The following is a 12,333-nucleotide window of genomic DNA, read 5'->3' on the forward strand; positions in this document are numbered from 1 at the left end:
TTTACTCCTCAGTATGTTCCTGTTGTCCTCAGTTCATATGTCCAGCAAAGTATGGATATATGATGATGATGATGATAAAGATGATGATGAAGATTTAAATTTGTGCACCGCCTGAATCCCAGCAACTCTGGGTGGTTCACAAAGTAAAAACACAGAAAAAAAAATTAACAATGAAACAATATATCAATAAAGGCAAAAGACTAAAATGATGGCAAAAACCAGGCTACAATGAAAAACTTACACTGCATAGAAGGGGATTCATCCACCCTAGCCAAAAGGATGGATTTTCAAGTTGAGGAAGAAGTCTAAACTGTAGACTCTGACATTTATTTTCAAACACATAAAAAGATGTCTGAAATGATTTCTACTGAAATAGTAGCAATGCATGAAGCTTATAAAGAAAACTTGAGGCAGTCACCATTTTCCATCTTACAACATATTTCACAAAGCTGCTGTGAGAATTAAATGCCAACAAGAATCGTATATGGCACTGCTAGCATTTTAGAAGAAGATATAATGAAATCATTAAAAGCACAGATTTTAAACTTTTAAAATCTGATTTGGAAAAACAAAAATATTTAACCCCCAAAATTCTTCCAAGGATTATAAAAAGACCATGCCCCTTAGAAAGCTTATCATATGCTTCCTTTACATAATCTTGTGATTTGCACTAAAGCATAGATTTTTAAGGTCAGTAATAGAAATTTATGCGGAGATTACTATGAAATATTGTCCTATCCTAAGCAGTAGTGGGGGAAAAAAGTAAAGTGCTAAAATGAAAGACCAGTAAAAAAGGAATTTTTTATTATTTTCAGAAGAAAGGAGGCTCCATTAGAAAACATCAAGGTGACATATGAGGGCTTCTATATTTGGCTTGCCAAGATAGGACACAAAGCACAGGTGTGCTTAGTTTTCTTGGAATTCATTGCTCCCGAGCAGCTGTTTATCAATAACTGAAAAGGTCAGCACATGGGAGAGATGGAGGTAGTTGGAAAAGGCAGTACATTTGAAAAATTAACCAAATGTACATAAAAGGCCCTTCAGAATAAAGAGATTCACGACTGTATCAAATCTAAGCTTCAAATTCTCTCTCTCTCTCTCATTCTTTTTTGCACTATGTAGAGATGCAAATAATGCTTAATACTGATCCAAGAGCTTGAAATTGATGGTAAAGTTCTAACTTTGACTCTGATCAAAAGCCAGTCAATGTATTCCCATCATTTAAATTGTCAATCTCTGAGAAGATCTGAAGGAAGAGTGTATGCTCTGTCTTTCCTAACTTCCTTTCATGCTTTTAAAAAGGGATTAAGGAAATAGAACTTCCAAATTATTTTCTGAACTGAAGATTTGCTTTTGTGAGCTTTTCACATTCTCACTATCAGTTGGTTTATGCTGATATTCTCAAAACATATTGGGAAAAAAAATGGTTTGTCTTTAGAATCAAGCAGTGGCTTAATTTTAAAAACTATAATGGCATTATTCCTTTCCCTGATATTTATTTATCAAAGAAAAAGCAGGTAAGCTGGAAGACAACTGGAAAACTGAGCAAGTGAACACATGAACAGTTTGTTCTCACAGTGGCCAGCCCACTCCATAAGGAAACCCACTAGTCTCCCAGAAGATGGTTCCCAGCCACACTGCCATCAACACTAATAGCCATTGATCATTCTGACTTCATGAATTGGTCCAACCCCTTTTTGAAGCCAATGAAACCATTTAATTCATGATTAATTAGGCCTGGGTCATCCAGCAGTGTTGGGGTGGGGAGGAGGGTGTGTCAAGGGAGAGCAGACTGACAAAAGCAAAGCACACATTTATAAGATACTCTTTGAGATATTTTAGTAGATTAAAATAATTTTAATTCTTCGTAACTGTTGATGTTCAAAATTCAAATTCTGCATTCCTAGACTGACAGTTATTGAACATCTACATCTAAAAATAAATTTGTCCTGCAACCATCTGTTGTCAAAGAACACAGTGATCAGTCTCATTATGAAGAGGAAGGCACCAAGCCGAAACAACTAATGCTAAGTATGTATAAAAAGACATAGGGGAGTTGGATTCTTGCTGTTAAATTAAGCAGAAGTGCACACCAGGGTGTCAATTATGCAGTGATAATTCCTGCATATTGCATTGTCAGCTGTATGCAACTAAACATTGATTGTTTTGCATAGATCGGAGCTTGGATTGCATTTGTTATAGTGGCTTTATTTATAAAACAATAGGATTCCCAAAAGACAATTGGGAGAGGAAAAAATGGAAAAAATCATTGTCACTTTACAATCTTTTGAGAAGCCATATTTTTTTCAGTCTGTGATTCTCTATGGTATTCCACTTTTGAGAATGCATGCCTATGGACTTCCTATGGGGACATGGCGGACTGAACAGCTGTGCCCACAGGCTCAGTGGACAGAACTGACAATGCAGCAGTTTTTTCGGGCTCAGACAGGTTTTTCCTGAAGCCCAGGAGTGTTTTTCTGGAAAAAGGAAAACACTTGGAATCACCCCATCCGGATGGCTGCTTGCAGCCAGAAGATTGCAAAGAGCAATTGTGTTTGACTGGCAAGAGTTCGTGAGGCTGGGACATCACCATTTCCAAGCCGTGCTGTAGCCTTAAAGGGACACTAAGACTGGCCACCCCATTTCTAAATCACCCAATTTATATTTCTTTTAAGTACGCGTACCCTAAGAGAGGCTTTCTACAGCAAGGAGAAGCAGGTTCTCTTGGTGCTTATCATTTTTTGGGGGATCATTTTTTTTCAAAAATTCTTTTTAAGTTTTGGACTTTGTTTCTATCCAAATATCAAGGAGGATTGAGAAGAAATAATTGTCTCTCTGTTATTATTTTTGTATTAAATTTGAAGATATTAGCATTTTCCTACATGTTGAATCAGCTGTTTTGAACTTTCAGTTTTCTGCTTCTACTTTCCCTGAGGAACTGTCTGCATATCTCACTTTTGCTTGTGTAAACACATTCTGGAATTCTTTCATATCTTCGACTTTTACTGCTTAAGCTCCTAGGGGGTGCCGTGATCTACTGCTTGAGACATGGAGGATTTTAAACAGACTTTCTCTGACTTCCAACAAAATTTTAAACAGATTCTTTCTCATTCCTACCAAGTTATTATGGAAAACATTCAGGACATTGTGGAAAATAAGAGATCTAAAATGTGTCATCTAGTTGGTGATGTCATGGATGAAACTGAGAAATTTTACAGCAACAGAAATTTTCTTGTGAAAAAGTGAGATCGGGGCTTGTGTTGAAATGCTGGATGAATATTGGATAGTCAACTTAAAGAAAGGAGAGATTGAATTGCAAGCCATAAGTAAAATTGATCTTCTGATGGAACGTCATGGAAAAGAAGGGGTTATTATGTATGGGAGGTCTCCTGAAGAGAAGTCAGAGTTTTTGAGGGGGGTGGTTGGGCTGTTTGATTTTTTTTAAGAAAAACGCTCTGTGTGCATTGTGGGGATATATAAATGTTCTGGTTTATTTTGAAGTGGGATAAGGGTTTAAGAATATTTATCTGGATTGCTTTTAGGATTTGACTGATTTCATTTATCTTTAACGATTTGGATTAAGATTATTAAGATATAATAAAAATAATAAATGTTTGATTTTGGGTTTAATATGATTAAGATTATTAAAATTGTTGTATTATCAAGTACAATGGCAGACATTTTATATGTTTTTTTAGTTTGATCTTTATTATAGTAGACAGGAATGTATAGAATAGTCGGAAGGAAATAATTAAATAAATGTTATCTTTGGGGAGGGTTGATTAGGAGGTGTGTGTGTGTGTATATTTCTTTTAATATAAGGGGAGGGAACAACTGTATTTAGTGGTATTTATAATGTGCCAATGGACTGATTTATAGAAATAATGTGATTTCGGTTAAATATAGAGTAAGGGATTGTTTATAGAACCTCATGTCCTGCAGAGTGGTAGGCAGCAGTATTGCAACCAAAACTCTCCCCATGACCCGAGTTCTATCCCAGTGGAAGCTGGATTCTTGGGTAGCCGGCTCAGGTCGACTCAGCCTTCCATCCTTCCAAAGTCAGTAAAATGAGTACCCAGCTTGCTGGGGAAGGTGATGACTGGGGAAGGCAACGGCAAACCACCCTGCTATAGTCTGCCAAGAAAATGTTGTGAAGGTGGCATCCCCCCAAAGGGTCAGACATGAGTCGGTGCTTGCACAGGGGACCTTTCACCTTTCACTACAAGGGATTGATTATGGAAAATTGTTGTATATCCTTGCTGTTAAAAGTCGGAAGTCATTTTTTTGTAATTTTGAAAAAAATCTCTCTTGTTTTTCTACACTTTTTTAGTTTTTTTCTTTTTTTTCTTCATAGTTTTTTGTTTTTCTGTAGCTTTTATCTTTGCTTGAAACTTAATAAAATACTTATAAAAAAAAAAGAGAGAGAAAATGTGTGCCTACACTGGTGCCTTTCTAGACTGACCCCTAGCCATATGACAAAAGTTCTGGAAGCCTTTAGGCATTTCTGTTTATTGCTGTTTCGTTTATTCATGGTAAAATATGTGCAGCATAGGACATAACCATGACTGTTTCTTAATTGGACATTTATAATCATTTGGAAAAAAGATTCCCCCCACCCCCAAATTTCAGTCCTGGAACATGGAAATGCTTTAGGAGCTGCAAATGAGAGCTGCAGAGCTACATTTAGGTCATGGATTGCCTAAAGTATTATGGGTTTTCTTACATTCAGGTTTCAAATATTATTACCTTTGTATTCCAGAGTTGTTTTCATAAGAATATGTCTTATATTCAGTAACAAAAGAAACAAAAGATTTTTAGAAACATCTGATTATTGGTAATCTTGGATTATTCATCAGACATTGAGTTTATTTATACAACTAAATATCATACTCTTATTTGTTATTTAAAATGACTTTGATTACTATTTAAAATATTGGGGCAGAAACAAGTCTAAGAGTTACATGCCAGGCAAAACTAAATGTAAATTGTCTTCCTTGAAGTGTTGTCCTTGTAAGGCATCTGTCTCATAAATGTATGGTGAAATGTAATTTTTATTTAAAATTTTGGCACCAAGGTGTAAATTCCAGTAAAGAATTTGATTTGATGATTATTTTATTGCTGTATAGTTAAGCTTTTAGAATGCATTAGTGAAGAAAAATGATTTTGAGATTCTTAATATAGTTTGAAGGCAGTCTGACATTATTTTACTTTCTCCTTATATCAGAGTATTGAAATCCTGTCAAATAATAATGAATACATTCAGCCTAGTGCCTCAAACCTCCAAATATATAGCCTAACATAACAGCTGTGTTGTTTATTGTAGGAGCTGTGGGATAGAAGAACTATCAGTGCCTCAAATCAATGCAATTTAAAGTCTTACTTATTGACCAGTCTGTGATATATGGTATACATGCATCTTATAGCTTCATCTAGCTTACAGGAATTATGGACATTAAATTTCTTGATCTTCATGTTTGGTCCATATTTCTGCTGCGGTTGGTTTTCTATCTAGCAGTAGAAGTAAGATATATTTATGATTAAAGAATCAATACTATTTTTTTTGATAAATATAGTTAAATATTGCAAAGTGCTTTATCTGTGCATCTTAAGAATTTTGCCAAGACAACTCACTCTGCATAACAAACACTCTCTTCCAACAACCTAAGAGATGGCTTTATACATGGACTTCACCAGATGGACAACACCGAAATCAGATTGACTACATCCTTTGCAGCCAAAGGTGGCGGACATCTATACAGTCGGTAAAAACAAGACCTGGAGCTGACTGTAGTTCCGATCACGAATTCTGAGAGTGCCTTGGACTGCAAGAAAATCAAACCAGTCCATACTCCAGGAAATAAAGCCAGACTGCTCGCTTGAGGGAATGATATTAAAGGCAAAACTGAAATACTTTGGCCACATAATGAGAAGAAAGGACACCCTGGAGAAGATGCTGATGCTAGGGAGAGTGGAAGGCAAAAGGAGGAGGGGCCGACCAAGGACAAGATGGATAGATGACATTCTAGAGGTGATGGACTCGTCCCTGGGGGAGCTGACGACTGACAGGAAGCTCTGGCGTGGGCTGGTCCATGAAGTCATGAAGAGTCGGAAGCGACTGAACGAATAAACAACAACAAGGAATACTGCTATTACTAGATATTTTGATTGTATATGGCCTTAGGATTGTAACAAACTTGATGATGATGATCCCCCTTGCTCTGCTTAAAGACTCCAGTTGACTTTTTACAGAGGTTTTATTTTGAACATTTGTTAGGCCAAAGAAATACCAGTGGTCTTTGTGTGTGGGCAAAAGTTTGGAGGAGTTCCTTTATCATCCTTGAAATCCAACAAAACTTTGTGCCATGTATCATTACAGTCGATGGCTCCCCCTCTCCCTGCCAAAATCTTACTTTAAGGAGTTTTTAAAAACTGAAGCATTAATATCTGAATCTTCATTTCTGTTTGGGAGAAAATATACCCTTTTGCTTTATCTAATGGAGACAGGAATGATATCGGCTATCTGGGAAACTCAAGTGGAAGGAATTAGTTTAATTTAGCTTTGTTTTTATTAAAAAGAATCAATTCCACCACTATGTCATTGGTTATGCATCAGGCTTCAGGTGATGGTCTTCTATTATAAGAAGAATTACAGGATTAATAAAAAAATGACAGGAAATATATATGAAGGAAGGAAGGAAGGAAGGAAGGAAGGAATATATATATATATATATATATATATATATATATATATATATATATATATATATTAATATATATATATTAACCTGCCCGTATAACTTTGAAGTATATTTTTAAATCATTGATTCTGAAGAAGAAGAAAAATATTATCAAATGTTCAGCTGCCAGATATTGCCTGGAACTTTGGAGAACAGTGAGGAATGGGGATAATGTTTTGGGGAGGGGTGGAATTTAGCTCAAAGATTAAGACAGCATTTTCTTTTGCAGCATCTACTGACACCCCCCCCCCCTCCCCAAATTCAGCTTTTTGTACAATTGGTAGAGCTGGTGCAGAAACTAGCATACTTAAGAAAAAAAAATACATAGAAAAGCACAAGTGTAAATTAGGGATTTACAAAGTCAGAGCAATCCTAAAGACAAACCAGAGATCCTGTGAGTGAGAGTTTTTGTGCATAATATAGATAAGGAACAATTAAATGGTCAAGAAAACTTGTGTTTTCAAAGTTTTGACATGCTATCTATAATATGGGTGTTATTAACTGCATTATAGTGAGCTTCTTTGATTAAAAAAAGATACTTTCAAATGTAAGCAAGAAGAAAAGTAGTTTTCTTTTTAAAGCAGGAATGCAAAATGTGTTGGTTCACCCATAAAAGCATGCATTATCATAGGTGATAATGATCAGTGTGATGTCAATAATACATCCAGATCTCTAATGGCATAAGTAATGGCATTACTGTTTGCTGCTTTGAAGAAGTTCAAAGAAATGTCCAGTACTCATTTTGGCATTGGCAGTCTTTGCAGAATAATAATATGAACTGGCAGTGGTTTGGTTTTGTGTTCTTACTTCAGTCCCTTATCAAAACCCCACACCAGAGAGTTGGTCCGTAATTCCAGGCTTTCTTAGAGGACATTGATTATGGGAGCTTTTTCCATCTGGGCTGAAACCCAGTTGTGTAACTGATATTAGTTCAGTCATGTTGTTGGATGGGATGATCTTTACCAGAAACTGGGAAGAGCACATTTCAGTTACGACAACTTTTGGGGGAATGTTGTCTGGATTGGGAATCGAAGTATCTTATGTACTGGCAAACACAACACTTAGAAATTCTTGTTCAACCTCTTATTAGGTTTTAGAAGAAGTTGGCCAATTAAGTTCCTTGTAGTGCTATATATATAGCATATTTAATCAAATAACTACTCATAGATCATTAAGCTTTTTATGTAAAAGAGTGAAATGTGAACATGTTTGTCTCTCATAATAGCTTGTTGTTTATTCATTTAGTCACTTCCGACTCTTCATGACTTCATGGACCAGCCCACGCCAGAGCTTCCTGTTGGTCGTCAACACCCCCAGCTCCCCCAGGGACAAGTCCGTCACCTCTAGAATATTATCCATCCACCTTGCCCTTGGTCGGCCCCTCTTCCTTTTGCCCTCCACTCTCCCTAGCATCAGCATCTTCTCCAGGGTGTCCTGTCTTCTCATTATGTGGCCAAAGTATTTCAGTTTTGCCTTTAATATCATTCCCTCAAGTGAGCAGTCTGGCTTTATTTCCTGGAGAATGGACTGGTTTGATCTTCTTGCAGTCCAAGGCACTCTCCAAATTCGTGATCGGAACTACAGTCAGCTCCAGGTCTTGTTTTTACCGACTGTATAGATGTCCGCCACCTTTGGCTGCAAAGGATGTAGTCAATCTGATTTCGGTGTTGTCCATCTGGTGAAGTCCATGTATAAAGCCATCTCTTAGGTTGTTGGAAGAGAGTGTTTGTTATGCAGAGTGAGTTGTCTTGGCAAAATTCTATCAGCCTATGTCCTGCTTCGTTTTGTTCTCCCAGGCCATGCTTACCTGTAATTCCAGGTGTCATTTGACTGCCCACCTTAGCATTCCACTCTCCTGTGATGAAAATAACATCTCTTTTAGGCGTGTTGTCCAGTAGGTGCTGCAGATCCTCATAGAACTGCTCTACCTCAGCTTCTTCAGCATCTGTGGTTGGGGCGTATATTTGGATCACTGTGATGTTAGATGGCTTGCCCTGAATTCGAATTGAGATCATTATATCATTTTTTGGCTTGTATCCAAGCACTGCTTTAGCCACTTTACTATTAATTATGAGGCTACTCCATTTCTTCTGTGGTCCTCTTGTCCACAGTAGTAGATCTGGTGGTCATTTGATGTGAAGTGGCCCATTCCAGGCCATTTCAGTTCACTGACACCCAAAATGTCTATCTTTAATCTTGACATCTCACCAATAACCACATCCAATTTGCCCTGGCTCATAGATCTTACATTCCAGGTTCCAATGGTGTGTTGATCCTTAGAACATCGGATTCGCCGTTCACCACCAGCACCGTCGGCCGCTAGCCATCCTTTCGGCTTTGAGCTAGCTGCGTCATCACGTCTGGGGCTAGTTGAACTCATCCTCTGTTCCTCCCCAGTAGCATTTTGACCATCTTCCAACCTGGGGGTCTCATCTTCCGATGGTATGCCGACATATCTCTGGTTGTACTGATCCATCTAGTTTTCACGGCAAGAATACTGGGGTGGGTTGCCATTACCTTCCCCAGGGATCGCGTTTAGTCTGACCTCTCTGTCATGACCTTCCCATCTTGGGTGGCCCTTCATGGTTTAGCTCATGGCATCATTGAGGTGTTCAAGCTCCAGCACCATGGCAAGGTAACAATCCTTTGCTGAAGCTCATAATAGCTGCATAATTATAACTAAATCTCTCTGTGTCTCTCTGTCTCTCTCTCTCTCTATATATATATAGTGTATACACACACACACACACACACATATATATAGATATAGATATATTTGAAATTTGAATTATACTCCTTGATTATTTTGTCCTCTTTCAGTTAAAAGCATTGATTTTTCTTTATAAGATAAATGACATCTTCTCTGCCACATAATTATGTTGTCATTTTTATCTTAAATCTGTATTGTCATATTCAATTAAGTTTGATGCTTATGTTCCTAATACTTTTTTACACAAATTTGAATTTTAAAATATTTGAAGGGTGATGATATAAGATGCAGGAACAATAGATATTTTGCAGTTGTTAATCATCATCACTGACAACATGTTTTATATTCCCTTGAAGCAGATTTATCTGAGATAAATTAATTAATGCATAGCATCTTTTGCCTATCTTGAAATGCAAGAAACTGAATGTGGGATTTCCAGAACATATTCCAACCAAGCTTTAATTAGGTTAAATCTTGAGCTCATTTATCTGGGAATTCTTGGAGTTTTAATCTCATAACGTCAGTTAAAAAACAGAAAACAAACCTCAAACTTTTTGATTTTAAGCCATGAGACAGTTCTGTTAATAGGTATAGCAAAAGCAAGAGAGAAAGAATATTTAGATAGATTAGGAAAACTGTGAAGATTTGTAACTTCTTCTGAAAAAAGTTGAAGCAAGGCATGGTGAACCATAAAGTAGGATAGGTCACAGTGAGCTAGTTTTCATAGTACAAGCAATAGCTGAACCATTTGTTTCATAGACAAAAAGATAAGAGGAATAAAAAGATCTTCTTAGTTATCAACTACTTTGTAGTATTCATGAGTAAACAAATAGCAAGCTATTGCTGGAAGCTAGAAAAGATGATACATCATCACTTAGCTATGTAGACACTAGCTATGGCTTTAATTGAGTTCCACAGGAAATTAAACCCCCAGAAGCCTCACTCAAAGCCAGCTTTATATCCAGTGCTTAGCACTAATAAGTTATCCCAAGCTCACTAAATCTTCCAAGCTTTTATGTAGTCCCAGTTTAATTTATCTTTCTCAGCTATGATTTTTACAATGGAAAACATTCTGCAATTGATATTAGAGGGGAATGAGAGGAGTGTGCTACACCCTAAGGTATGATAAATCCTTGAGCAAAATCTTTAGGAAGTACAAAGCAAAGACTTGTGGGAAACAACTCTGTTGAGATTGCCAAAGAATGCTCTACATCTTTGAACAAAATATAGAATTATTTTGAAAGAAGCACAATGGGATTCTACCAGTGGTAAATGAATTAATAACATTACTACTTATTAGAAATAAATTATGTGACAGGTAAATGAAAAATATTTCAGATTCAGAAAAACAATGAAAATATTGGATTACTTAGAATTCGGAATATACTAATTCCTGTAGATAATAAGTATAAGAATTTGTATATTGTTTGAATATAAACATTTTTATACTGTTTATATCGTTTGGGGGTTTGTTTTTAATCTTGGAAGAGTCACTTGTGTAAGATGGGTGCCTATATATGTGAGTGATGGTGAAAGGTCCCCTGTGCAAGCACTGAGTCACGCCTGACCCTTTGGGGGAACGCCTCTTTCATGACGTTTTCTTGGCAGACTCTAGTGGGGTGGTTTGCCATTGGCCTCCCCAGTCGTCCCCTTCCCCAGCAAGCTGGGTCCTCATTTTACCGACCTTGGAAGGATGGAAGGCTGAGTTGACCTGAGCCGGCTACCCGAGAATCCAGCTTCCAACTGGGATCGAACTCGGGTTGTAGGAAGAGTTTCGGTTGCAATACTGCTGCCTACCATTCTGCACCACACAAGGCTGTTGCCTACATTTAAAAGACATAAATAAATAAAATAAAATATGAAAAGCAGGTACATTGCCATAATATTTGACCTACTTATAACTCCAAGGAGGACACGGATAGTCTTTCATATATTACACGGTTTGGTTTGGTTTTTATTATGGACCATCAGGTTGCTTTCAACTCTTAGCAAGCAGTTCCTTCTAGAGGATGAATTACAAGTCCAGAACTCCCAAAATTAATCTAGGTTTTGAAAAAAGGGACAGAATTGCTGGTCTTTTTGAACATACAAGTACATAAATCATTCTGAGAAAGTATTGTCAGCATGAGTGATATGGTGATGTGGTGAAACAATATTTTCTTGTTGTGAGGATATCATCAGTGATAAAAGTTGAGAGTGCCTCCCTCTCTCCCCCTCTCCCTCTCCACCTCTCTGTGTTTTAGTTCGCATACAAGAAGGAAGTATAGGGAGAATGAGAAGGGAAGAAAAGAATCCAGAGAGGTAACGTTTTTCAGTACAGGTTCTTCATCTCCCTCCCTCATCCAGTGCAAATGACTGGAGAACATAACTATGCAGCTAGAAGAGCATAAAACCTTTTCTTTCCACCAGGAATAGCTGGTGGGGTGAGCATACACTGCAAGCCAGTAATTCTGATGCCCAAGGATCTTTAGTGGGAGGGACAGAAAACATTCATGCTCAATCTAAAATTCCTTGTCTCCATTCCTGCCTTCTTTAAAAGATGACTGGTGACATCCTTTAAGGGAGAGATTATTATATATTGAGTAGGATGGCCTCTCGGGTGCCTAAAAGCACTGGCAACTCATGCAGTCATGACGGAAATTCTATGACAAGAAAATAGATAAATTGAGGGCTTTTAAAAGTGATATAATACATATTAGGAAAGGTATTGTGTACAAACTTATAACTGTGATTCTTGTCTTCACTATTGCCTAATGTCTTTATTAATAACATGTCCCTTTGTCTGCTTTTGAAATATTTATACTGATGAAAAGCAATAATAATAATAATAATAACAACAACAACAACAACAATACAGTCCATATACCTAGGTATCATCATTACTTA

At 37.1% G+C, this 12,333-nt stretch overlaps 1 protein-coding gene across 2 annotated transcripts in view; it reads left to right on the top strand.

Moving 5' to 3' along the window:
* The window catches only part of SNTG1 (syntrophin gamma 1), a 137,507-nt gene that overhangs the window by 86,913 nt on the left and 38,261 nt on the right, over nt 1–12,333 (top strand). The window lies entirely within an intron of this gene.

The sequence above is a fragment of the Candoia aspera genome, chromosome 3, assembly GCF_035149785.1.
Source record: "Candoia aspera isolate rCanAsp1 chromosome 3, rCanAsp1.hap2, whole genome shotgun sequence".
NCBI lineage: Eukaryota > Metazoa > Chordata > Lepidosauria > Squamata > Boidae > Candoia > Candoia aspera.